The 27,527-nt window shown below is 43.5% G+C and overlaps 1 protein-coding gene across 6 annotated transcripts in view; it reads left to right on the top strand.

The window, feature by feature from the left end:
* The window catches only part of LOC121284238 (CRACD-like protein), a 197,060-nt gene that overhangs the window by 58,417 nt on the left and 111,116 nt on the right, over positions 1-27,527 (top strand). The window lies entirely within an intron of this gene.

Raw genomic sequence — 27,527 nt, 5'->3', positions numbered from 1 at the left:
TAAAATAACCCAAAGCGTTTCACAGGAACTGAAAATAATCGAGACACTGAGCAGTGCTGAGGGGGCGGGAGGACTGAAGGAAGGATCAAAAGGAAGCTGTTCAGGAAAGGGCTGAGGGGGCAGACGGGAGTTTAGGGGGAGTTTTCCAGATTGCCGTGCTGTAATAGCTGAAGAGTCTGCTGAGAAGTTGGGTGGGGACCTGAAGAATTTCTAACCATGACCAGGATGGAAAGAATGGAATATACATGCAGGAACATCCGCCTGAGGTTCCAGAGGTAGCAATGGGCAAAGCCGCACATGGATTTGTAGATGAAAATAAATATAAAGGAGAATCCAGAGATGGCTGACAGGCGCAAGGATAATTAGGGAACTGGTGTAGTTTTTTTGTCAAGAGTGATGGACTATTTGAGACTGGTTGTAACAAAGGCATAACAATAACACAACTTAGATTTATATAGCGTTTTTAACACAAAGGTCCCAAGGCACTTCATAGGACTCTTATAAAATAAAGTATAACACCAAACCACATAAGGTGGCCAGGTGACCAAAGGGCTTGGTCATGGGAGGTTTTGGGGGAGTGTCTTAGAGGAGTAAAGTGAGGTGGAGAGGTGTAGGGAGGGTATTCCAGAGTTCGGGGCCTAGGCAACTGAACGCACAGTCACCAGTAGCGGAGCAATTAAAATTGGGGATGCACAAGAGGCCAGAATTTGAGGAGAGCAGGTAAAGCACAGCTTTAAACGATGAGGTGGATGAAGTACAGAATAAATATATAAATAAGATAAAAACAAAAAACTGCGGATGCTGGAAATCCAAAACAAAAAAACAAAAACAATTACCTGGAAAAACTCAGCAGCTCTGGCAGCATCGGCGGAGAAGAAGAGTTGACGTTTCGAGTCCTCATGACCCTTCAGAACAGTTCTGCTGAAGGGTCATGAGGACTCGAAACGTCAACTCTTTTCTTCTCCGCCGATGCTGCCAGACCTGCTGAGTTTTTCCAGGTAATTTTGTTTTTGTTTTGTTTACAGAATAAATATGTTTTATTTCAGCAAAAGGGCAATATCAATGAATGTAATTCTGTGGAGAAGGAGTATTAGAACCAAACCGATTATTACATGGTGGGAATACATGATGAATGGTAGAACCCTGGGAAGTACCTAGGATCAGAGGGACCTTGGTGTGCATGTCCACCAGTCCCGTAAGATAGCGGGACTGGTAGATAAGGTGGTTAAGAAGGCATATGGGATACTTGACTTTATTAGCCGAGGCATAGAAATAAGAGCAGGGAGGTAACGCTGGTTAGGCCACAGCGAGACTATTGCGTGCAGTTCTGGAATCCACATTATAGGAAGGATGTGATTGCATTAGAGAGAGTGCAGAGGAGATTTACCAGATGTTGCCTGGGCTGGAGAGTTTTAGTTATGAAGAGAGATTGGGTAGACTGGGGTTATTTTCCGTGGAGCAGAGGAGATTGAGGGGGGACTTGACTGAGGTGTATAAAACTATGAGACAGAAAGGAACTTTTCCCTTTGGTGGAGGAATCGATAACCAAGGGGCATAGATTTAAGGTAAGGGGTAGGAAGTTTAGAGGGGATGTGAGGAAGGATTTTTTCACGCAGAGGGTGGTGGGACTTCGGAGCTCACTGCCTGAAAGAGTGTTAGAGGCGGAAACCCTCATAACAATTAAGAAGTATTTGGATGTGCACTTGTGATGCCATGGCTATGGGCCTAGTGCTGGAAAATGGGATTAAAATAGTTAGTTACTTGTTTGACTGGTGCAGACTCAATGGGCTGAAGGGCTTTTTCTGTGCTGTAGACCTCTATCACTCTATTAAAGGGAGTTATATGATAAAATCAAGGCTAACAATGCAAAATAAAATCATGAGACTCCCAAAATTCCTCAGGGATTCTACCAGTCTCTCTCCATAACTTCAGAGGGAGACCAGCAGAACACTCAGAAGAACAGTGGAGACCTCATTGGAAAATCTACATCTACTGTTTACAAGGAAGATGACGACAGAGCGTGGAACCAGTGTTTGGGTCTATCTAAGTCAGAAGCCCCGCTCCTCAGCTTGAGCAGGCACCTCTTCTATCAATGAAAATCATTACACTGGAATGCAGGCATACAAGAGGGCGAGTGAGACTTTGCATTCAACATATCCAGGACTTGAAGTTGACCAGCAGTTAGATAGTACAGCAACAGCTGTAATTGCAGTGACCGAGAATTATAGTTGTGTGTCATTGGTGTCCAAAGAGAAGCTTGCTACTTTTAAGACCTGTACCAAAAACATCATTAATGTATATTTCAGAAAATAGTAGAAGTTATGATGCAGGTAATTCAGGTAGAAAGTATGCAATTTATATAAGAAAATTATGCATAATTCTGTGCAACTCTTCATATTGCCAATACACCTATTCACTACTTAAAAAGAAACTAAGCAGTATGAACTCCGTAGTCACCATATTCTTGACATTGGTCTCTGCTAGCTGTGCAATATGGGTTTGTAGTGAATCAGCAACCAATGTTTCACCTCTACCAATCTTCTTTCCATTGAAGTTCACAGAATGGTTAAGATTCTTTTGTCTCCTAATCTCACTGTCACCTTTACTTCTTTGAAATTAAAAATCTTGGCAATATTTTCCAGGTAAATGGGGAAATTAAAACTGGCTCAGTATGTAACAGGCTGCCGATTTGCTACAATGCCATCTTGTGCTGCGGTATAAACCAATTTCACTATCTGTGTATTTGGTCAGATTTTTGTGGTCAGCAGCGAATGACCAGCCTCGTGACTTTCGGTGTGCTTTTACACTGAGCTATGCTAATTGGAAAGGCAGGACAACGTGACACCTTCTGCAGGGGGAACAGTCTTACTGCAGAGTCTGGGCTAATGGTGAGGCTATCAGTGCCCATAGTTATTAAGGAGTAAGTAAATTGGACATCAACTTCTGGTGTCTGCGCGTGCACCATTAATAAGAATGGAAAATAAGTTGTTGCTTGAGATGCCCTGCTCCTCCAGAAACTTTGCCTAACAGTATCTCGCTGAGAGATTCATTATCCAAATACATTCAATGGCTTGAAGTTTGGCTACTTACCTACTAGATACCCACCAATCATGCCAGAAAAAGTTACAGCTTGTTCATTTAAGTGTAAGTGAATTTTTCATCTGTGATAACATTTAATTATTGTCAAACAAGCTCTCAGGCACTGAAACCTTTAATTTTCAGACTTTAATTATTGTTTGCATTTCTTTTCAATCTTAAAATTAAAATGATGTTTTCAATTTTTCTTTTGGTCTCTTTTATCTTTCCCTTAATCTCAACTTTCTTTGCATCTCTTTATTTCACTTTCTGTATATGAAGTTACATTGAATTAACCATTCTTACCACTCCTGGTTTAGGCTCTGCATGCTCCAGTAAGGGTGCTTCAGTATGACTGGTTGAGGAGACATGCCATTGCTTGTTCACTTTTCTTTTCTCTGGTTCTCATCCTTTGCATGATACATAAACTTAGAGATACTTAAGAGGTAGTAAATCCAGCATAAGCCCCTCCCTCTCCCTCCAGTGGTAGTTTTCCTCTGGTTATTAACAACATTATAAACCTAGTTAGGCAGTTTCCTTTATTTATGATAGAAGCATAAATACATTCTAGAACGATGCAGTTAAGTTTTTGTCAGAAACTACAACCTGAGAAAATCTTGTTGTTTACAATGTTGCTAATAAATGACAACTGAGAGGGACTCTTTCCCCCCCCCCCCCCCCCCCACATTAAATCCACTTTGTTCTACATCAGCAGTAAAGAACGGTTATTTTCTAGTGAGACTTGAAAGGAATTGCTCCAAAATTGGCCAAATCTATTTACCCAGTGACCTTTTAAGCAGAAGGTGAACAGGAAAGTTTGTGAGACAAATGTGAAAAAAGAATTGTGTTTAAAGTTGACTTTCTGTTTTCCCCATGGCCAGTGAAATGAAAATAAAAACAGATTTGAGTTAAAAGCTAGTCAAGTCATGAATGTGATACCAGATGAATGGCTGTGGACAATGTAGCAGCACAGCAGGCAGTAGACTAGCCAGAGGGGGATTGTCTGGGGGTTAGGTAATGAGCGGACAATAGAAAGAGGGAGACAACAGCCGGTGTTTTATTTGTGTCTGTTTCTCAGACTTTGTTACAATTGGATCAAATTCAGTTTGTTTTTAATAACTAGACAGTGTCTTTTGCAGGAGTTTTAATATAAGTATTTAGTAGATATTATGTGATTTCCTGAGAAATGGAACACAGAAAGGTTTACCTATCTGATTAATTTATCCAAAAAAATTTGACCAAAAATAGAATGGTCCAGATTTTTTTCCTTTCAAGGCATCTAATAGTGTGAAGGGTCATGAGGACTCGAAACGTCAACTCTTTTCTTCTCCGCCGATGCTGCCAGACCTGCTGAGTTTTTCCAGGTAATTCTGTTTTTGTTTTGGATTTCCAGCATCCGCAGTTTTTTTGTTTTTATCTAATAGTGTGTGCTGAATCAAATTCATTAGACTTGCACTTGTGAGTTTCGGGTTTTAAATTTTTTGAGTGACAAGTTGCTGTAAGTGTGAGGAGATAGCTTTGTAGTGAGGGAAACCAGGCATCTGGGAACTGAGTGACTCAGGGCAAGACACTGTATATCTCTTTTGATACATGTGTAAAAGTTGAATCTGTACTTATGTGATGGTGATTTTGAAATGTTTTGGAATGTTCTTCCAGATATTTTATGAATAAAGTATATTTTTCAAAAAAAAATCAGATTGAAGGGTTGTGAAGTTAACTGCACAGGGACTGAAAAGGAAAGTGTACATTAGAATAGATTAATTTGACGTCAATTCAGGTATAGAAAGAGAAATTAAGGACAGAATCCTGTTAAAGCATTGGGGGTCGCACCTGCTGGCTGGAGAGCTGTTGAGAAACCCGCGCTGCCTTTTTTTGGGAAGGCCCGCCAAACCAACCAGGTAATGGCGAGGTCATCGGTGAGCCTTCCCTCTCAATTAAGACCCCAGGGGTGGAAGTCTCGCCCACTGAGAGCTATTGGCCAATCAGAGGCCAGCAGCTCTTGTGCTCAGCAGCACCACAAGGGAAGTTGTGTCTGCTGCAGGAAAAAAAAACACCCACCGGATTCCACCCCCCCCACCCCCGCCCCCCCCAAACCCCTTCCTGATATCCAGTCCCTCGGACAAGCACCAAATGCCTTTGATCAAGGCACCCTCGGCAACCTGGAGGTGACAAGTTGGCCACGTGGTTTTAGCTGCCATGATGTGTGTGGCCCACCTACATCTGGGTTAATACTAGTGGCAGTGAATGAGGACCTTAAGTGGTCACTAATTGGTCACTTAAGAGTCAATTAAAGGAGTTACAATCCCTCCGAATAACCTAGAGCGAAAAAGACTTAGGGTGGAATTTTACACTCCCGAGACTAAGTCCGATGGCAGAAACAAAAGCTGGAGTGACTTCTTCCGGAGAGTGGGGTGGCTGAACACGTGAGCTCTTGTGCTGTTCAGCTTGTTAATTATGCAGCCATGAGGAGCATATCAAATCTCGGGGTGATGGGCAGGAAGTGGCCCACCCCGCCGTTAGCTCGTGGGCTCCAGCCATTCATTCTGGTCCTTGACTCCCCCCACCTGCAGTCCTGGCTCAGTCTCACTCCTCCCCTGTCCCCAGCATTGGCGCAGCTTGTGCTACAGGCAGCTGATATATCTTAGCAATGGTGTGAAAGGAAAGCAAAAGCAGCATCTACTGACTTAAAGTCTACCTCATCAGGTGCCCGCCACTTTTATGTACAGTCGTGAAACTGAACGTTCTAAATTCCCACTGGCTGGGTGCTAAGTGTGGGAGGGGGGTGCAAGATTCCAGTGTGTTGGCTTTTTAATGGGCATGTGAAATGCAAATGGGGTTCCCAACATAGTTCCACTGGACACTCGACCCGCTTTTAAGCTACATGAAAGTCAGAAGAACAAGATTCCAAACTAATTTCCTGCCGTCGGGAAACTGATTTTTTGGCTTCCCACCAGATCTTGTTCCCCTGTCTAAATTCCACCGTTAGATTTTATAAAGCACCTTTCACAATTTCAGGCTACTCCAAAGCACTTTACAGCAAACGAAATGCTTTTGAAATGTAGTCATATTGCAATGGAGGAAACCAACTTATGCACAGCAAGCTTCCCCACACACAAATGTGATAATGGTAAGGTAATGTGTTTTTGTGATGTTGGTTGATGGTTACATTTTGGCTAAGGTACCCAGCAGAGTTCCCTGTTCTTTGAAATACTGCCACAGAATCTTTTATATGGGTTCCACTGGAAAGGGCAGACATGGTCTCACTATAACCTCTCATGCAAAGGATAATGCTTCAGACAGTTCAGCATTCCCTCAGTACTGTGCTGGACTGTCAGCTTAAATTTCGTGCTCAAATCTCTGGAGAACATAGGACTTGGGATCAGGAACTTGAACTCTCAATCTTCTGACTCTGAGATGAGAATGCTACTATTGAGTCACTGGGGGCACTCCAAACCAAGGGATAATTTTAACCTAACCTGTCAGGCAGCTAACTGGTGGTTCAGGACAGACATCTCCTTTTACAACCCGTTGGAGTTTATTTTCTATTGACTTTAGGTGTCGTGTAAATTGACTTGAATGTTCCCAGCCTTCAAACATGCCAGTAATGGGGCATAAAATCCAGCCCCACATCTCCCCCATTTTATATTCCAATGAAGTCGACGATGGACCAGCAATGGGGCATAAAATCCAGCCCCACATCTCCCCCATTTTACATTCCAATGAAGTCGATGATGGATTGTCGCACAATTGTCACACAGTGCGCTCGAAAAGTGATAGTAACTGGAGGGAAATCTTGAGTAGGATGGGGAACAAGGATCAAGAACAAAGGAGATGAGGCAGAAATGTATCATTTACAATGGCTGTACACCCCACTGGAACATGAGCAGTCTGGTGTAAAAAAAAAAAAAAACAGGATTACAGGGGTTTAGAAAAAAGTAAAAGAGAAGCAAGAGCAGCAGCAAAATGGTGCTGAACTCAAAGAGTCACTGTTTTAAAGCCTAGCACTAAGGGACATCGATGATATCTGTAGGCCTGGGCCCATTTCCAAATGGTTGCAAGCTGAAAGGTTTTTTGAATGCTATAAATGCCACATTTTTGTTGGTGGGAGGGGGGAGAGGGTGGCTGAAGAATAAAATGGAGTCAGAGTGAAGTGGTAAGAGAGAAATAAATAAAAAAGCAAAAAGGGGGAAAATCAAAATGCAGGAGGAGAGGATCAGGATGAGGAAGTGTGGGTTCCCGTTGTGATTTTCCTCGGTTTTCTTCCACAGTAATTATTGTAATAACTAGTACAAATGGGCCCACATGTAATTGGGACTCATTAAATTAGTCCAATCTAGATCAATTAAGATTAGCAGTCTGGCTCAGTTACATCATTTAAGCGATGCTGTCCTGACACCAGTGCGACTGGTGTTAGAAACAGATCTACATACAATGGAATGAAGGTCTCTTTGCTCCAATGGCTGTTTTGTGTGCAATGAGTTTTGGCAGTGAGTCCCCATCAGTCTCTAGTGGATGTAAAAATCTTTCAATTCCTGCACTAATTAGATTTAATAGACAGTCTTGTTTAAAGAGGCATGAAGTCATTGGTGAATTATAAAAATCCTTCTCGCAATACAAATTAATTATGTATTCCATAATTCTCCATTGAGTGCTCTTGTTTGGACAGCACATATTTTATGTAACGAAACATTTACAAATGAAATGGCGGATTATGAAAACAATGACGGGCATGGTTTACTATTAATGCACAATCGCTGTACCCTTCCTGCCTCTGACAAATGTTCAGGCAAGAGTCCTGTATCCAGCCATCAGCTTCGAGACATGCTTGAGTGAGGTGGGGACAATTCTTCCTTGAGGCTTTATATCCTTAATGGCAGCCATTGCCCTCTCCACAAATGCTGCCTAACCTGCTCAGTATTCCCAATGTTCTCTCTTTTAGTTTCAGCTTTTAGCTTTGTAAGAACAAATCTACAACGATCATGAGCTGAGAGTGCTGAGGGAAGACAACATTTTTTTTGTTCTCAAGAAATTGGTGTACAAGATGTCTCTCAGCAAACCATGCACCCATCAATGACAGGCATATGTCAGAGATGACCTGCAGTTAGTTGTGCAGTGACCCATTGCCCCCTCTGCAAATGAGGCGTGCACCACACTTAAAAGTTCTGGTGGGTTGAGCATTGGTCAGTAATGGCAGGCAGAATCCCTCTACAACTGTCAGGACCACAGTCTACAGATTTTCAGAGCCAGTATGTTTTTAATATTGATGATAGACTAGTTCTCCTAGTGGGAAACTGGTACAATCTTGTAGCTGACACAAGAGCTAAGGTATCATGATTGCAATGCTGGAGGGAGGCCTGTATTTAAAATACGCTGCACTCTTAAAATTTGTTGTGGGTCCTGTACAGAGGCCCATTTGAGAGTGCTTGTACAGGCTCCATTTCTTAAGTCCCAATCAAGGCCCCCCTCCCATCAATCTTTGAACCTTGGACCCTGGAACAGATGGCCCCTGCATCCAGTGTTGCAACTGTGGAAATGGCTTTCTCCCCAGCATCCAACTCGATTAGGTTATCCAGTACATGGGCCGACATGCTATGTTGTGATAGGACCCGACCTCAGAAAAAGGCAGAAAGTTGTTGAGTAGCTTCCTCCCTTGGAACATCCATGATCTGCTGACCCTCAGCAGGGTCTACAAGACAAATGGCAAATTTGGAAAGGTACTACCAGGTTGTCACTTGTCATAGAACTGGAACCCACATTCAGAAGAAGAAAAGCACGCTTCTTTCTGAAATATAATTCTCACTGTTAATTCCTGTGTACAGCACCACATAATAATTGTTGTTCCAGACAAACTCAAAAACAAAATTACATGTAGAACAGTGTGTTTAATTAAAAATAAACATTGCTCTGGGCCAGTGGTATCGCAACCTTGGCCTATCTCTGTCAGAACCTCCAGGTTCTATATCCAACTCAAAAACAGAATTACCTGGAAAAACTCAGCAGGTCTGGCAGCATCAGCGGAGAAGAAAAGAGTTGACGTTTCGAGTCCTCATGACCCTTCGACAGAACTTGAGTGAATCTAAGAAAGGGGTGAAATATAAGCTGGTGTGGGGTGGGGGGGTGGTGGTGGGGTTTGGGTGGGGGGAGAGAAGTGGAGGGGGTTGGTGTGGTTGTAGGGACAAACAACCTACAACCACACCAACCCCCTCCACTTCTCTCCCCCCACCCAAACCCCCCCCCCCACACACACACCTTAAACCAGCTTATATTTCACCCCTTTCTTGGATTCACTCAAGTTCTGTCGAAGGGTCATGAGGACTCGAAACATCAACTCTTTTCTTCTCCGCCAATGCTGCCAGACCTGCTGAGTTTTTCCAGGTAATTTTGTTTTGGATTTCCAGCATCTGCAGTTTTTTTGTTTTTATCTCCATATCCAACTACCCTTTCCAATTTCCCCACCTACAATTCCAACAACTCTCAGCCCAACCCTTTGTGGTCATGATGAGGCTTAGTACAGTTTTAGAGTTCAACTAAACAGCTGTTCAATTGTTATCATTCTGATTTATACCTATTACGTAGTTTGAACAAATTCTCTGCATCATATCAGTAACAGCTCACTAAGAGATCCATTGTGAAGATTTACTTCTGTATGTGAAAGTATACAATGCATCAATTTAATATCTCATTATACCTCAAGCTGTTTCATGAAAATGTACCTATTGTATTTGAAGCAATCATTTTGCTTTTAGCAGTTGAAGGTTATCTACTAATTATCATGTTTACTCATATCTAGAAATAACCATTCACCTAAATCACTATGAGAAGATGTATTAAGAATTCTGACAACTTTTGAATATTTTTTCTTCAATTTTGCTCTCGTTTATATTGTCCTTTGTGTTCTATTTATAGATTCAATCTGTTCATGTGCAGCATTTGTTTCAACATTTCATCTAAAAAACAGACAGCAGCGCAACCTTGGTTTTAACCCTTCACGGTCAAGTTTAATGGGGAAGTCGGGAACAGCCAGGATCTGAGACACACACTTTAGCTATAAATGTTCTAGAATCCTTTTTTGATGGGAACTGGAGATTGAGCACAAACCTGACCCTGGAGTGCTAGCAATCAAAAAGATATTTCAGTCGTTTTAATTTACTTTCTCAACTGGGCAGGCTAAAAGTACATCTTTCATTCTGCTCACAATAAACCTTTGCTGGGGGCAGTTGTTGGAGTGCAGCCAAAGGAATCACAAGGATACAAGGACACAGTGGAGGCCTTGTTATTGGGAACCCTGTTCACGTGGAAATTTACTTTGCCACCAGTTTGCTCTGAGGTTTGTTTAATAGTCACAGTCGAATAGAGGGAAGGTGGGACCATTAGGCTAAATTTCTGCTATATCAGTTAAGGGAGGATTGCCACACTGAATAAACCAATTAAGGTAAAATACTAATTACTTCTGAGCATTTGCTCTTCCAGTGTTTTACTTCTTCCTTTTATAGGCAAAGATCATTAATTAGTTATGACGTATTTTCTTGTACATCATCCAAGAGAGAGCTACTCTGAACATAAGAGGAAAGAAACTAGATCTCCCCAAAGGAATTGGCTAAACTTACTTGACTAAAATGGTATCCACCTGCTGACCTTTTTTTCAAAAGATAATACTCAAACTTGAATTGCAGAATGCTTTACTCTCTTCGACATAATCAAACTTGCCACCATTTCATTTCAGATGAGCAGTTTGTTCTCTTAACTATAGACCAATGCTAGAACTTTGATTGAGTTAAGTAACATGCTAGCTCAGAGATGAGTGTAATTGTTCACTGACTGACTAACCATTCGGCAGGAACACGCTTGTTCCAATATAATAAGATGTTTAAATAAATCAATTGTGATGTAGGATGCAAGACAATAAAATGTTCCCTCTGTAGCTGTGCTGTAGTATGTAAAAATATATCGTTGCAACGCTCCTTGTGTCTACTGCAACTTGGCTTTCCCTTCATTTTTATTTGTTTTGCTCTTTTATATGTACATTTATTCTATTTGTGGTATTTTGAGTGGGCAATGTCAGTTTGATCAAAGCTGAAGCCTGCTGAAATGCTTGAATCTCGCAGTGCTTTCTGTACACGTGTTGGCTCCTTCAGTCATCCCTTGTTGCTCTCCTGAACTGTGGTTATGGGCCGCCTGGCAACAGACCTTTTGTACAAAGTATTTTCTTTTTATATGACCTCACGAGGTGACATTCTTTAACTGATCCAACCCAGAGAATAATGGTGAGTCGTTTTTCAGCATTAAGTAACACAACTTTGTGCCCACTCCCTTGAAACGAACAATGGGTGCATGGAAGCTAGAATCAGTACATGAGGGAGGTTGGAATGCTGATGGATTAAATGAAGTAATGTGTGTGGAGACACCAGTTGGATTGCGTGACCTGTTTCTGTGCTGTAGGACAGAATTGAATGTTCTTCCCCCTGTGGTGATTTTGGTGGCAGGGGGTGCATTTAACCAGGAGGGAGAGGAGCAGGTGGGGACCCTCCACCTTCCCACCACCGCACTGATTAAGTCTGTGGTGGAGAGCCATCCCGACCCGCCACCAATTTAAGCCCTTCAGCAGCAGCTCGGGGGTCCCTCCATGTGGGAAGCCTTGGGGCAGCATTTTTCCTTCGTCTGGCAGGCACGTGCCCGAGAGAGAGTAGATTAGCGCGCGATGATGTCGGCGAGTGTCCCGATGTCATTGCGCACTCTAGAGATATTTCGCTCAGCGGGTGCATGGGGGAGGTGGCAGCATGCCCGCCAATAATTAAGGCCCTTAATCAATTAATTAAATCGGATTTTTCGCTGCCCGCCCAACCGTTCGGCAGGCAGGGGACAAAGGCCAAGCGGCCTTTGGATTTTTCATGAAACCTCATCCACAGGCGGGATGGGTTTCCAACAGGAATTAAAAATAAAAATGTTAAAATCTCATTTATAACATGTCCCTGCTCACAAGGCTCCGCTCACTTTTGATTTGAGAAAAATGGTAGTCATCACGTTTCTGCTCGGCTCCCCCATCCTTTCCCCTCCCCCAGTCACCCATGCCCTTTTGCTCCATCACTGCTGACCCCCTTGTCATCACCTCTCCACTGTCACCAAACAACCAGAACCCTTTTTTATTTCTAAGATGTCCAGTTGAACGTGCACTTTCCATACCTTCCTCTGAATCCCACCCCCATCCACATTGACCTCCATGACCAACTCCTTCCCACCCACAGGGTCCATGTCTGCCTCCGAGTCCCCAACAGCCACTCTTGCCCCCTTCTACCACTACTAGCGTACCCTCACTCTCCCACCCTTCCGGCTTCCTGTGCCCCCTCTCACTCCCTATTCCCTCCTACCATGTCCACTCTCTGTTTGCTCCCCAGGAGGCAGTCATTGACTCCAGAGACCCTTCCCTTGCACGTTTTTCCCCCCTTACTCCTTCCTCCCCTCCCATGACTTCTTCCTCACTGGACTCCTAAGCCCCTCCCCAACCCCAAACTCCTCTTACACCTTCTTCCTCCCCACTTGCCGCATTTTTCCCCATTATACCCTCCTCCTCCTGTACCCCCTCCTGCCCCCTTCCAACCTCACTCCCCGACACCTTTGTTTCCCCCACACAATCTCAATCCCTGACATCTTAGTTCACCTCCTCTCAAACTAAACCCCAACCCCAGCCCCAATACACCTTCCTCTCCCAGTCAAATCTCCCACCTTCCAAGAGCTGCTTCGCAGTGGAGCCATGTCGATGAGGATCCACCCAGCACACAATGCATGTGTTCCTCCAGGGTCCAGTAGCTTTAGGGCTCCAGCATCATCTCGGATGCCTGAGATCTGAGCAAAGCCCTAACGGTAAGTCCCACCTTCTGCACGTTGCACTTGTCCAGATATGTTCTGGGCCGGCGTGTTTTCCTGCTGGCTTAATGGTGAGTTGGGAGTGAGGATTCTGGTCGGGCCTTACTTTGCATCCCATTAGCAGGATCCCTCCAGCAGGATTTGCGTTCCGCCATGGCGGACACCATCGGATGATCCCGCTGTTCTTTCATGCTGGCGTGAAACTGATTTTTGGCCTTCCTGCCATATTGTCATCGTCCCCCATCCCCCCACCCCCACTCCGCTCGCCATGACGCCCGACACCAACTGGGCTGAAAAATTTCAGCCAGTGTTTAGCTTTTAAAGTAGCTAACACAAACCAAATGAGGAAATATTTCCCCAAGTGTGCGCATTAAATTTACCCTAGTAGTCAGTACAGAGCTTATTCCACAACTATTAATTTGAAGGACTATGTATTTGCTGTTTCTTCACATTACCCTAAAGTAAGAGATGACGGAGCTCTGCATAGCTCCGTGTAAAAAAAAAAAAAACACTGTCCACTTGGCCTCCCACTGTCTGTGAAACCTTTAGTGATATGACAGGAGCTGCTGGAGCAGTCAGCCATTTTCAAATGTTAGAATCTGCACAACGGTCACTAAAATTTGTTTTTTTTCTTCTTTAGTTCAATGTTTTTTTTAAAAAAAATTCTTAACAATTTTCTCTCTTCTGTCCCCCTCCCCCTTTATCCAAGGGCATCCTCCCCTCCTCCAAGTAGATTTAGTTTGCTAAGATGTTCCTCTTTCCTCTCTTAATATTGTTTATTTCTAATTTATTCACAACATGGGTTTGGAAGAAGGCCCGTCAGCTAAGTTGATTTCCTCTGTCCAGAATACCAGCCTTATTAATTTCTTGTTTTGACATCTAGTTGTCCCTTACAGTCTCCTAATCTGAACCTGTTCCAGCTGTTGATCACACTCTGTCAAAAAAAAACTCCCTGATGTCTGTCAGAAATATGGTTCTTACAACTTGGAACATTTTGCTTTCTTGGTCCGCTCTGTGGTGTATCTATAAGTATCGTGTTAAGGACTGGAGACAGACAAATCTAAACTCCTTTATTTTCTTGCTCTCTATCCATAAGCAGTGGTGTTTTAATTTATGAAATAGGCTGTGGCGTGTTTCCCCAAACCCTCTGTGAGGTAAATTTTTGAAGTGACTCACAGCAAACTCTCTCTTTAGAGTTAAATCAGAAGTGTAGTTTATTCACACATGCAACCCTGGGTTTGAAACTTCATATATACACACACACACTAAGGGAGGAAAGAAAGGAGTTTTATTACAATGAGTCAGATAAAAGGTAAAGAACCACAGATATGGATATCAATTTACATGATTGCCAGAGCCCAGATAGTCAGAATCCAGTAAGGGTTCCTTCACAGAGGAGTTACAGTTCAGGTGGGTTCAGCTAGCTGAAGCAGGAGTCGCAGAATTCCTTTAAAGTTGGTGGTGATGCAGCAAGGTGAGGTTGGTATACAGGGACTTGGTCTGTTCGGCAGGCAATGGCAGTAATCTTCCAGAGAAACAGGCTTCAAGGAGGCTTAGACGTGATGCAGGCTTTTGGTCAGCCTGGAGTCCTGCTGTGATGTTTGCAGGCTGGAGGTTAAATGGCAGATTGAGTTGTGTGAGTCTAGAACTGTAATATTAAAACTTTGCAAAGGCCAGAAGCTTCGGTCATGTGATGTTGCCCATTAATGAGTCAGTTGCAGGCTAATGAGCAGTTTCTGCGCTTCTGGTCAAAATCCATTGTTTGCCTTAGGAGGTAGGTAGCTATTAGCGCCTTTTCAGGTATAACAGATTTTCAGTGGCTCTCCCTCTGTTATACAACCAGGCTGGGGAGACAGACCATCTGCGGTCCCTGGTTTCATTGATTGTAATGTGTCCTTGCAATAAGAAGGGTGGAGATTCCACATGGATGAGGGCTGAGCTCTTATGCGGTAACTGCTGTTGGAAATTTCCCAAAAATGTAGACAACTTGAGTCATGTGACCAGTAGCAGTCATCTTTTGATTCAGCAAAGTCTACTTATTAAATAAGCAAAAAAGTAAGGTTTGATTTAAACAATTTATGATCTCTTTCACGTCTTAGGGACATCACAGTAGCTTCTTGTTCATTTTCTCTATCCCATTAAGTATCTTCACATGAGTGTTACATGGCAACCTTGGCTCAGTTGATAGCACTCAATCTTGAGTGAAGGTTAAAGCCTCTTTCCAGAGATTTGGGAATGTAATCTTAGCTGACAGTCCGCTGCAGTACTGAGGAAGTGCTGCACTTTGGAAGATGCCATCTTTCAGATCAGACGTTGAACGGAAGTCCTGTCTGCCCTCTCAGGTAGGCATAAAATATCACCCAGCCTTCCAAAAAGAGCTTCCTGATGTCACCGAGCATCATTCCGATCTTCAGTTCGGCGGGCAGGCACCGGAGTGGGCTGCGCGCCTGCCGAACTGTCAAAGGCCTGTTAAGACCATAAATTAACTAATGAAACTGTCAGGGCTGCCCATTCAACCTTAAGGTTGGCAGGCAGGCGAAGAGCCCAGGCGGCCTGCACGTTTCTCATGAAACCTCATCCATGGGCGGGATGAGGTTTCATGAAGTGTTTATGAATTAAATAAAATGTGTTCTGGAAATTCATAAACATGTCACATGAGGAGACACGCCTGAGTAATTTTATTTTTTCTTTTATGCAATGTTTTATTATTAAACTAATCTCCCTGAGGCAGCTCCGTGCCTCAAGGAGATTTCTGCACTCCTTTTGAGCGCATGCACAAAAGAGCGCAGGCCCCGACTCTCCCTACTCCCTCCTCCCCCACCCACGTAGGTAGCGCTAAGTGCATCTGGGTGTGTGTGACGTTGGGCGGGCCTTAATTTCTCCACCCAGGCAAAATCACGGCGATCGGCTTTGCACCCATTCCCAAACTGCCCACCCGACGGGGAGAAAATTCTCCCCCATGACTTTAGTTCATTTCAAAATGCTTTACAGCCAATGAAGTACTTTTGAAATGTAATAGCTATTGTAGTGTAGAAAAATGCAGCAGTCGATATTGCACACAGGAAGCCGACACCACAAGGAGATAAATGACCAAATAATCAGCTGTAGAGGAATAACTGTTGGCCAGGGCAAAAGGCGGGGACTTGTTAAATCCAGTGGGCAGCCTGCCCGCCACCTACCCGCTCATTTCTGCCCCCACCACAATCATACCAGAGATGAGGATGGAGTTGGGCGGTCCACCCACAAGGAGGCCCATTGAGGCCTTTAAGTGGGTAATTAAGTCCCACTTAAGGGCCTCATCCTGATGCCGCCAGGATTCAACCAGTGGCGGGAAAGGCCCGCGCCAAGTGGCCAGCCTGGCTGGTTTCCCTGAATGGATTGGCGGCTGGCAGGGTGATTCCCTTCTTAATAGACCCTCTGGTTATATACCCTAAGGTTTCACCCACAAGGCTGTCCTCCCTCCATTGGCCCTCCTCGCTAGGGCCTACCAACTTTGTACCCAGCGCGAGGCCCCCAAACACTGGCCCAAATCCCGATTTAATGCCGCACACCTCTGCCCCGAATGGCTGCAAGCAGCCGATGTTCCCTTTGGGTGCCCCCCTCAACTTTCTAGCCCGGGGGGGTGGGGGGGGAATCCATCACCTCTTGTATTTCAGTCCATTGGATCCAAGCCCAATCCTTACTTTACACGACTTCTAAACGGATACAATTCCAGCAAGAATCAGTGCATAGAAATTTTTGCCTTCATAATCTGGGCTGCTTTACAAATACATATTTACACATCTTCCACTCTGCTTTTGGTATTGACACCCCAAAGGATGCTGCAAATAAAGCGAAAGTGACACAGAGGATGTTGTACATTTTATCGCACTGTTCACCCATAGTACTATAAATGTGGATTGCCCTTCCTTATCCTCCAGCCTACGGTGAACAAATCTGCCTCTGTAAAATTTCATTTAAGGCACACTGCAAGAAATGGACTCCAAAAGGACTTATGCACAGCAATAAGCTCCAATAACAAAATATATTATTTCCACGTGACAGCTATTGATGAGGAATTCTAAAGCAAGCACCAATGCCTAATTTACTAGAACAAGAACTTAATGAAAAAAGGTGTCATTAAGAAATGGGGCCACCAGTAGTGAGAGCGAAACTGCTCCACATCCTAATAGTATTCATTTAAATCTCCCTTGCTACAATGGGGCAGCTGGGGATTCCATGTGGTGACAGAGAGCAGGTGGGGACGCTCACACAGGCATCAAGAAATGGGTGGTGGGGTGGAATCGGCGGCAGTGGAGAAAAGGCCACCGAGACGTTGACAGGTAATTTGCATAATTAGCCTTTATCCAGCTGAGGATCATTTGAATATGCAGCAAAAAAGAAAGCAATAAGTACCAGGCCATGGGTTACACTGAGAACAATGCACGTGCTGGTGGCATCTCTTTTAATTACATCAGGCTTTTCTAGAAAAGAGAAGGATGAAACACGTTATTATCAGATTGCAAATTAGTATCCTATAACATGGGAGTCCTGTGAAACATCCGTGCCTATAAGCACCCGTCTTTCATTTGAAACGCTAGCTCCAGAAATCGTTTCTGATTAAATCTGATCGGCATGGCATGTTTCCACATTTTGAAAGGCTGTTGTGTAAAAACCCCGAGATAAAAATAATTCATTTGTAGCTTACACTTTCTGATGGATGTCATCTTGATACCGACTTTACGCTTCAGCTGTCTGCACTGGAAGTGTCTCCAAACTCAAACCAGCATGAAATGTCTCCCTGGTGGGTATATTTATCATCTTGTTTTGAACCAGGGCTGGGGAATGAGAGAAAGAGGTGGGTATTCAGTGGGTCTTATGCTGCCAAGTTGATACCTGACTTGCTTCCACAATGATTTGGCAGTTTAAGTGGCCTGTTACAATTGAGGATGTTAATTTAAGCAGTTGGTTATTTGTTGAGATTGCACTGGTGTGCTGGGATGTCACTGGCTGCACAGTGGATGAACTTGTAGATCCAAAAGCTGGGAAAACTGACGAGAGCTGGTGATTTCCTTTTTGCTTGTCATGAGAGGATTAAAATCTCTGCATTGTAGCCACGTGACTGTTCTACTTTATAATGGGGCTTATTTAGTATTTCAAATGCACTGACAGGGGGGAATATTACATTATTTTTGTGCTGCAAGCTGTCGCCTCTGTGTGTCTAATTTGCATATTTTTCAGGATTTTGTTTTGTGTTGTGGTTTGCCGCAAGGTTCTTTTCCTGGTCCTCATCTGTGAGAAGAAAATCTATGGTGGCTAGGTGGAGTTAAGTCAGGTTATTTACTTTTAGGCTTTCTAATGTGCTAAAACCATTTTATGTTGTCAGTAATTTTCTTTTCCCTAGGATGCAAATGAGATAATCCAAAGGAGAGGGAAAAGGGAAAATGCTGAGGATGGGGGATGGGTGGTGGTTCTAAACCTTTTGTGTATTTGACAATTAAATTGCTCACTGATGATATGGATCTACATCACTGAGCCAGCCGTTTCTGTTTGTTTTCAGTTCATGCTGTTTGGAGGAAAGAAAGATGAAGGTGAAAAGTATAACTGCACTGAAAATGTTGACCATGTTGATTGTGAGGCGGTTGAATTGTACAATTTATTGTTGCCAGGTAGATCTTTAGCCACATTTAATAACCATGCCTTTACCGCTGCCACATCTATTTTCACTAAATCTGAAAGACTCTATTTGTTCTCACTATAGGTAAAGCTTGGAGTCTTGTGGCACAAAGGGTAGAGTACCTGCCTCTGAGCCAGAAGCTCTGGGTTCAAGTGCCACTTCATGACCAGGGAAGTTGCATTCATAACCCAGACAAACAGGCTGAGTGTCTACTTGTAAATTCTTCCAACATATATCAATGGCAGGCAGTAAGAGCAGGAGAGATTCCTGGCCAGCCATCCATGTGACGGAAAGAAATATATTTGGATTTCCAAAAGGTGTTCGATAAGGTACCACACAAAAGGCTACTTAATAAGATGAGAGCCCATGGTTTTGGGTGTAGCATATTAGCATGGATAGGGGATTGGCTAACTAATTGAAGACAAGAGAGTTGGGATATGGGGGGCATTTTCAGGATGGCAACATGTAACTAGTGGAGTGCCACAGGGATCAGTGCTGAGACCACAATTATTTAGAATATAAATGATTTAGATGAAGGAAGCATATATACTATCGCCAAGTTTGCGGATGACACAAAAATAGGTGGGAAGGCAAGTGGTGAGGATGACACAAGGAGTCTATGAGGGATATAGACAGATTAAGCGAATGGGCAAACACTTGGCAAATGGAATATAATGTGGGAAAATGTGAGGTTATGCACTTTGGCAGAAAGTATAGATGAGCTAAATATTATTTAAATGGAGAAAGACTGCAGAAAACTGAAGCACAGAGGGATTTTGGGGTCCTCATGCATGAATCACAAAAAGCTAGCATACAAGTTCAGCAGGTAATAGGGAAGGCAAATGGAATGTTGGCCTTTATTTCAAAGAGAATGGAGAATAAAAATAGGGAAGTTTTGATAAAACTATACAAGGCACTCATTAGATCACACTTAGAATACTGTGAACAGTTTTGGTCCCGTTATCTAAGGAAAGATATACTGGCATTGGAGGCAGTGTGGAGAAGGTTCACTAGGTTGATCCCAGGTATGGAGGGATTTTCTTATTAGGAGAGTTGAGTAGGTTGGGCCTGGACTCATTGGAGTTTAGAAGAATGAGAGGCAACCTTATTGAAACATGTAAGATTCTTAGGGGGCTTGACAGGGTAGATGCTGAGAGGTTGATTTCCCTTGTGGGAGAGTCTAGGACCAGAGGACATAATCTCAGAGTAAGGGGTCACCCATTTAAGACAGAGATGAGGAGGAATTTCTTCTCTCTGAGGGCAGTCAATCTGTGGAATCCTTTATAGCAGAGGGCTGTGGAGGCTGGGCCATTAATTGTATTCAAGACTGAGATGACAGATTTTTAATCAGTAAGGGTATCAAGGGTTATGGAGAAAAGGCAGGAAAGTGGAGTTGAGGATTATCAGATCAGCCATGACCTCATTGAATGGTGGAGCAGACTCGATAGGCCAAATGGCCTACTTCTGCTCCTACTTCTTATGGTCTAAATAACATAATTGCTTTCTTAGGAAATCTACTTTTCAATTGCCTGCATTCCTCTGATTTGTATTACAAGACCACTAATAGTGTATCTGTTATCCTATTTTCCAATGACACAAAAATTATCCACAACCTATCTTGTCATGGACTGTACCTCGTTTATTTAACCCATATGTGGGAATATGCAATGCCTGGTTCATTGGCCAAACATGGCCCATGAGTTCCTTTTACTCAGTTCTGCTTCTTGTAAGATATCAGTTGTAGTTAGTTACCTTAGGAGTTGCATTCTTCAGTCCCATAATTTAAAGAGCAGGGTATAAAGTTGGTGTTTTGAGGGAGCTAAAGGATTAGAGGAGAAGAATAGGTGTTGAAAGGAAGGAATGCAGGGCAAGGATGGTAGGAAGAGGGAGGCGGTTTGTTTATATTGTGTATAGCAGCTTGAAATGTTGCCGATGGGGGCTCACATTCTGTATATATAGGGGCCCGCTCTTTGTGTGTGTTTATGAGAGGCTCTTGATTTTTGTGTGCGCTGTCTTGTAATTTCTGTGGAGGAGGATTTGTCTTTTTGCATACCAGGGGACCTCTGTTTTTCTACTGGTGGTGGGTTTGGGTGGTATTGGATTTTCTTTTGGCGTATGGTGAGTATTGCTGCTTTTTTTTGTCTCAGGGGTCTTGTAACTTTAGTGTATGGCCGGAGGGGGGGGATGTTTGAATTTTCTATAGGAGCCACTTTCTCCTTGGTTGTCTGGATTATAATCTAAACCCAGATCACCCAACCTTTGTAGAACCGAGCTGATTTCTATCCCGCTGAAAACAAAGGACGGTAAAGTCCACGGCAAACAAGAGATGGACTCCCATCAGCTTATCACCTAGGCAGTGAAGGTGAAAATTACCTCCTGTGTACGTATTCCTGCATAATCATTTGGCTCACTTGTTCGTCTTAACATGCAGATCCAGCCCCGAGTTCCAAGACATTAGACATTTTTGTCTTGAGGAAATGTTAAACTGATTCCCAAAACATAATCACGCAAAGCCCCAGAATATCTAATCCAGAAGTAAATTACTGCGGATACTGGAAATCTGAAGTAAAAACAGAACATACTGGAAATGCTCAGCAGGTCTCTGTGGGGAGAGAAACGGAGTTAAGCTTTCTGGTCGATAACTTTGCATAAAGCCCAGAATATCTATCTGTTTCCAAACTTCAAACTAAGCTGAAAAGCTCCAAAGTAAGAAGTGGGGTTCACAAGACTGAACTTGTGTTCGATGTGTTAAAGGCAGGGCCGAATGGCATTTTGCACTTACTCTTACAGGAAGAAACTCTCTCAATTGCTGTTGCGATTATAAGGTCGGTGGCAGGCAGATAATGAGACAAATGATTTGTTGTGGTAATTGATTTGTTGTGGCTTTATTTATTTTTACCTACATGACTTTTTAAAGCAAAGCTGGTTTGCAGACTATCGTGGCAAGTCCAGGAATTTGAAGGATTTGTTGCAGCTTGTCATATGCACACCAAATCTCTAACACTACTGATAATTCACTATGATAAAAGCAAAAAACTGTGGATGCTGGAAATCCAAAATGAAAACAAAAATACGTGGAAAAACTCAGCAGGTCTGGCAGCATCTACAGAGAGGAGCACAGTTAACGTTTCGAGTCCTCATGACCCTTCAGCAGAACTAAGTAAAAATAGAAGAGAGGTGAAATATAAGCTGGTTTAAAGGGGGGGGGGGGCGGACAAGTAGAGCTGGATAGAGGGCCAGTGATAGGTGGAGATAACTAAAAGATGTCACAGACAAAAGGACAAAGAGGTGTTGAAGGTGGTGATATTATCTAAGCAATGTGCTAATTAAGGGTAGAAAGCAGGACAAGCAAGGTACAGATAGCCCTAGTGGGGGTGGGGTAATGTGAAGGAATCAAAAAAGGCTAAAAGGTAGAGATAAAACAATGGATGGAAATACATGTTTGGTAGTGTTCTGAACTGACCATTTACACTTATCCAGTACTTCTAACATATGGGATCGCTCCATGCCATATCACAGGAAGGGCTGGTCAGACTCTGAGCACTAATTAGAAGATTATTAGAAAGTACCAAAGTTGCGTTTTTCCCTTGACCTCTCCCAAAGGACACTTTACCTTTCCAAAAGGGGCACCTGGACATCTCCGAAAGGGTACCTTACCTCTCTAAATAACTCCAACAGCTTTAGACCTTTTGTTCAAATGGCTGAAGCCCATGAATTGTGTTTCGGACATCTCCCTAATGGAAATTGCAGCTGTGCTTATACATGTACAGCCGCCACTGTGAACCACAGATTTGCAAACTGCAAACCCCTGCCCCACCCCCATTCCCACCTGACCACCCCAGTGAAAATGGTGGCCGATGGTTTCGGGGGGGTGGGGGGGGGGGGCGGGGGGCGACACTTGCTGAGTTAGGGCTTTGGCGCCATTTTGGCTAAGGCACGGAGTCCTTCTGCCTCCGAAAATTTGTGCCTGTGTCCATCTCCGACCTCTCATATTGATGCGCTAACATTTCCAATCCTCCTAAGAAACCATCAGAGCACCTGGAAGAGTACAAGACGTAGGCCAGGATTTTTCAGTCGGCCTGTGGGGGCGGGCCCTACACGCAGGCGCGTAAAATGACGTGCGATGAGGCTGGGCATGCGTCCCGACGTCATCGCACAGTTTCGTGATGTTTCGTTTGGCGGGCGCGCGCCAGAATCGGCTGTGCGCCCGCTGATAATTAAAAGGCCTATTAAGACTTTTAGCAACCTAATGATGTTGAAATTTATGCTGCCCATCCAACCTAGTGCTCGGCGGGCAGGCGAAAAGGTCAAGCGGACTTTGCATTTTTTTAGGAAACCTCATTCACGAAAGCTTTTACAAACTGAATGAAAACATGTCCTGTCTCATGTGACACGGAGGCATGTTTCATTAAATCCTTAATGTTTTGAATAATTTCTTTAAAAAAAGCGTTTCAATCTCCCCAAGGCTGCCCCATGCCTCAGGGGGATTGAAGCGTTCGCGAAAGAGCGCTGGACCCAACTCTGTCTCCTCCCCCTGCCCACACAGGTAACGCTCAGTGCTACCACTCGCGTATTACACTGGGCGGGCCTTAATTGGCCTGTGTAAAATGGTGGTGCGGAGCCGGTCGCGGACTACCACCTGCTCCCGCCAAGCCCGTCCAATGTGGGGAAAAATTCTGCCCGCAATAAAGTTATTTTGTGTCAAGTTTTCTGATGTGCTCACTGATCTCATGGTCATTAACAGCAACAACTTAAGACTGCATATTAATATATAATAATGCCTGGGAGGTGTGAAGAAAATGTGCACTAAACTGAAGATCAGATTAGGAGGGTAACCTAAAGCACTTTCTACCAATTTGCTGAAATACCCATTGGTTGTTACACTCTTTCCTCTTTCTTGTGCTGACACCAGTAATTTTTTTCTCCTTCCTCTTTCCTGGGACATTTACATTTGATATTAGTGTGGCCCCATCTCATGTTGGTGGTATCTCTCCTTTTCTTCGATCTTTGCAGCTATTCGCTGTAATCCCTATCTACATGGTTAGTTTTGTGAAGGCACTTGCTTTCTTCCTCTGCGATATGAGCCAATTTTACATCTGTAACCATATCCTTCTGCAATCTAATGCTCACACTAATTAATGTTCATTTCTGATAAATGCATTTTACATCTCAAATAGCTTCTGTGGTTGATATTTACCCCACTTTGGCTGCCTAGTTAAGGTCTGGGCTTCCTTCCAACACTTCTGTCTTTTATTCACAGCTGGAATATGGTTTTGCCAGCAATCTGTGTCCTCCATTAATTGAATGCAAAGAGAAAAGGCAGCCTTATTTTTATATAGCACCTTTTACGCCCTTGGAATGCTCCCAAACTCTTTACAGCAATTAAGTGCATTTGAAGTGTAATTACTGTTGTAATGCAGAAAACACAGCAGTCAATTTGGGCACAGTAAGATCCCACAAACTGGAATGTGGTAACGGCTAATTAATCTGTGTTAGCGTTGTTGGCTGAAGAAAAAATATTGGCCAGGATAACTTTCCTGCTCTTCTTTAAAGTAGCCCCATAGGGACTATTTATCCACCTGAGAAGGTAGATGGGACCTCAGTTTAATGTCTCAACTGAAAAACGGCACCGCTGACAGTGCAGCACTCCCTCAGTGCTTGAGTGGAACATTAGACTATGTTCTAGATTACATGCTCAGTTCAGCCATCCTTATACTTAATGTGTGACACGTGGAAGAGACTGCAGATCGCGCATCGGACTTATCAGCCATTTCAGAACCCATCGAGCTGGAGTGGAAGCAAGTCATCCTCGATCCTGAGGGCCTCCCTAAGAAGAAGAATGTTCTGAGGTTTCATCTTTAACTCTTTTATTCATTGTCTGGATGGTATTGCGGGCAAGGCCAGTATTTGTCCCCATCCCAAGCGGCAGCTGACTGTCTCTGAGTTAAAGTACAGGAAAGCCACTAGCCACGAGCTCATCAAGAGTCCCCACAGGAGGAACAATAGGTCTCTCCCACCTCCCCCCGGCTCTGCTCAAGTCACTATGTGAACACCTTGTAGGAGTAAAAGAGATGGGAAACTTTTATAGAAAAGTACTTTATGGATAGATTGATCACCGTGGGTGATAAATAAGTGGAAGGCATTTTATTTGGCATTAAATTAATCACCTTTATCAAGTTTGACACTTCAGCAATAATCTTCTGAATCTGCATTGTCAGAATGTCAATGATATAGAAGACGTATGAATGGTTAGATTGTTCTTCAATGCAGCATAAAGGGAGTGGGGAAGAATGTAATGAGGCCTGTTATGTGGAGGGACTCTGTCTAAATTCTCTGCACATGAGTGTGAAAAGCTTAGCAGAACCACTGAGGGAATAGCTAAACCCTCGCATCCTCAAGGCATTGATTTGACCCTCCTTTCTCAGTTGATTTCTTTCCTTCTTTCCCCTATATTTTTCTTCTCTGATGGTGACTCTTGCTTATCCTTAGTGCAGGCCTCTTTGCAATGTGATGTTGTACAATATGCAGCAAGCCGCAACCATACGTGACACTGTCCTGGGGCATGTTGCAGGTAGCCCCCACCCCATCTGAGGGATCCAGAAACCTAAATCTCTGTTTGGATTCCTATTTTGTTTTTTTTTCCCAAGGTTCCTGGTTGTGCCCTCGCTTCAATTGTATCAATGCTGCTCTGGATTGATGGGGTTATGCAGGGATGTGATTGGCCAAGTCTTCAGGGGTTACCCCTTGACCCCCATCCTTCACGCTCCTCACTTAGAACAATGGGAAGATGGTATAGTGTTTCATTTCTTTCATGGGATGCGGGCATCAGTGGCAAAGCTAGCGTTTGTTGCCTATCGCTAATTGTCCTTGAACTAAACTGGAAAGCTGGAAACTGTCCTGGCCAACTGAGACAGCAAACCATCCTCCGATAGTAAATTCTAGCTGAGAGCCCCCTTCTATTCCGCTAACATGATGCCCTCAGGTACCAATCCCGCTACACTTTGCTGACGGGTCTAAGATTGGGAGAGGCATCCACCGTTTTGATTTAAATTGCACTGGGGGGTGGGAATGTCATCACTGAACTTTGCCATTTTTAGTTGGGACTCCACTTGTTTAGAATGGGCAGCCAGAACCTGTGAAAATGGTGGTAGACAGGAAGGGTGTTGGGAATCTCCAACTACACTCCCCCTCCCCCGCCCCCCCCGTTTATGTTGATACCATGGATATGTATCAGCCTTTGCATCTACACCGACTAGGGACCTGGGACTCTTGAACGCAGCTGCTAATATGGGCTGTTAAACAACAGTTTATCTAGATAAAAAGGATCAAAAGTGTGCCTCAGGTGTATTAGCCTGTTGTTGTCTTTCGCCTTTGTACAATCTTTTAAGATGTATGCAATTAGTATCTGATTACTGGCCGGCCTCCTTTACAGTGACAGAATTATGAGTAATGTACGTTATAAACACACAGGACTTGATTTGAATTTCAAATCAATACAATAAAATAATTCACTCAAATCTTCCAATTATCTCTTACATACCTCTTGCCTGTTATTATCCTTCTGTTTTTAGAGTTGAAGAGTCAATTATTGTGAGTGATTGTGAGTATTGTTATTCTTTTCTTCTCTAGTCTTGAGCAGTGTTGAATGCTTTTCACAATCTCAAGATGAGACGTTAAACCGAGGTCAAGTCTCTCGGGTGAATGTATAAGATCCCGAGCATTATTCAAAGGAGAACGTGAGCATCGCTAAAACAGATCATTATGACATTGCAGTTTGTGCACAAATTGGCTGCCATGTTTCCTATATTACGATGGTGACTACAGTTCAGGAAAAAGCATTTCCTTGGCTGTGAAGCAACTTTGGGTGTGCTGATGTTGTGGAATATTGAGGTGCAATATAAATGCAAGTCTTTTCTTTTACTGCAGCTTATCTCCATCAAACAAGCCAATTTGAGTATAAAACTATTAGCAACACACAAGCAGTATGTACTCTGAACTGCGCTCTGCCCTTGATTCCTCACCTCTGACAAAGTGAAAAGTGCACTATTTCAATTGAAGAAGTGGCATGACCAGTACGGTAATAAGGCTTAGAGCTGCTAAGTATAAACTGCTGAGTGTTGGGATAATTTTCCAAGTTATGAAACATGTTTCTTGTAAAATAGAAAAATAATAGGGAAAACTGGTTAGTTTAAAGACGGTGTTCTTATTGTCAAGCTCAACTTGTTTGGTTTAAGGAAGCAAACTTTGCGACCCTCGGGACAAAGGTGGAGGGAGATTTTATCAAAAATATTATTTCATAATGAACAGAGGAGACTGGAACTGCAAAAACCACACACTGTTTATTAAAATTTAAGGCCAATTAAGTGGAGCCAGTGGAAAATTGTTTTGGCGATGGTTGAGCAGAAGTGATTTACTCCAAATGATTGTTGTTGAATGGGTCCATTAAACACCGAATTCATTCCTTCTTAAAATGAAGCCTAAAGTAGGGAGTGTCATTTTTGGGGAGGAATAAAGCTGACACTGCAAAACTCATCTTGGACTCAGTGCAGGATTGCTGCTGACCTTCCTCCAAAGCATTGCACCCCTTAAACAGAGCGGTAACCCAATCCGGCTGCTAGTTACTAAAGGCATGCAGGAGTCCGTGCATTTGCATGCCCTCGCGGAGACACATTGCAGTCACCGTGCCAGCTTTTTGTGTGTAGCTTGCGCGAGCCTATGTCAGAGGGAGGAGGTTTGCAAAGGATAACATGGCTAGATTCTACCACTGTCTGCGAGGTGATTCAAGGTAAGCAAAATCTGACTGGAGTAATATGCCAGAATCTGGGTATGTTAAAGCACTTCAGGAGGAACTTTCCTGACAGTTTGTGTTTTGTATAAAATGAGGATGGCGCTAAGAGCGATTTCTGCAGTATCATCAGAACCATAGTTCAGCAGA

This window comes from Carcharodon carcharias, chromosome 11, assembly GCF_017639515.1.
Source record: "Carcharodon carcharias isolate sCarCar2 chromosome 11, sCarCar2.pri, whole genome shotgun sequence".
NCBI classification, from domain to species: Eukaryota; Metazoa; Chordata; class Chondrichthyes; order Lamniformes; family Lamnidae; genus Carcharodon; species Carcharodon carcharias.
The sequence above is the reverse complement of the archived record's forward strand: the minus strand, read 5'-3'. Positions and strand labels throughout refer to the sequence as shown.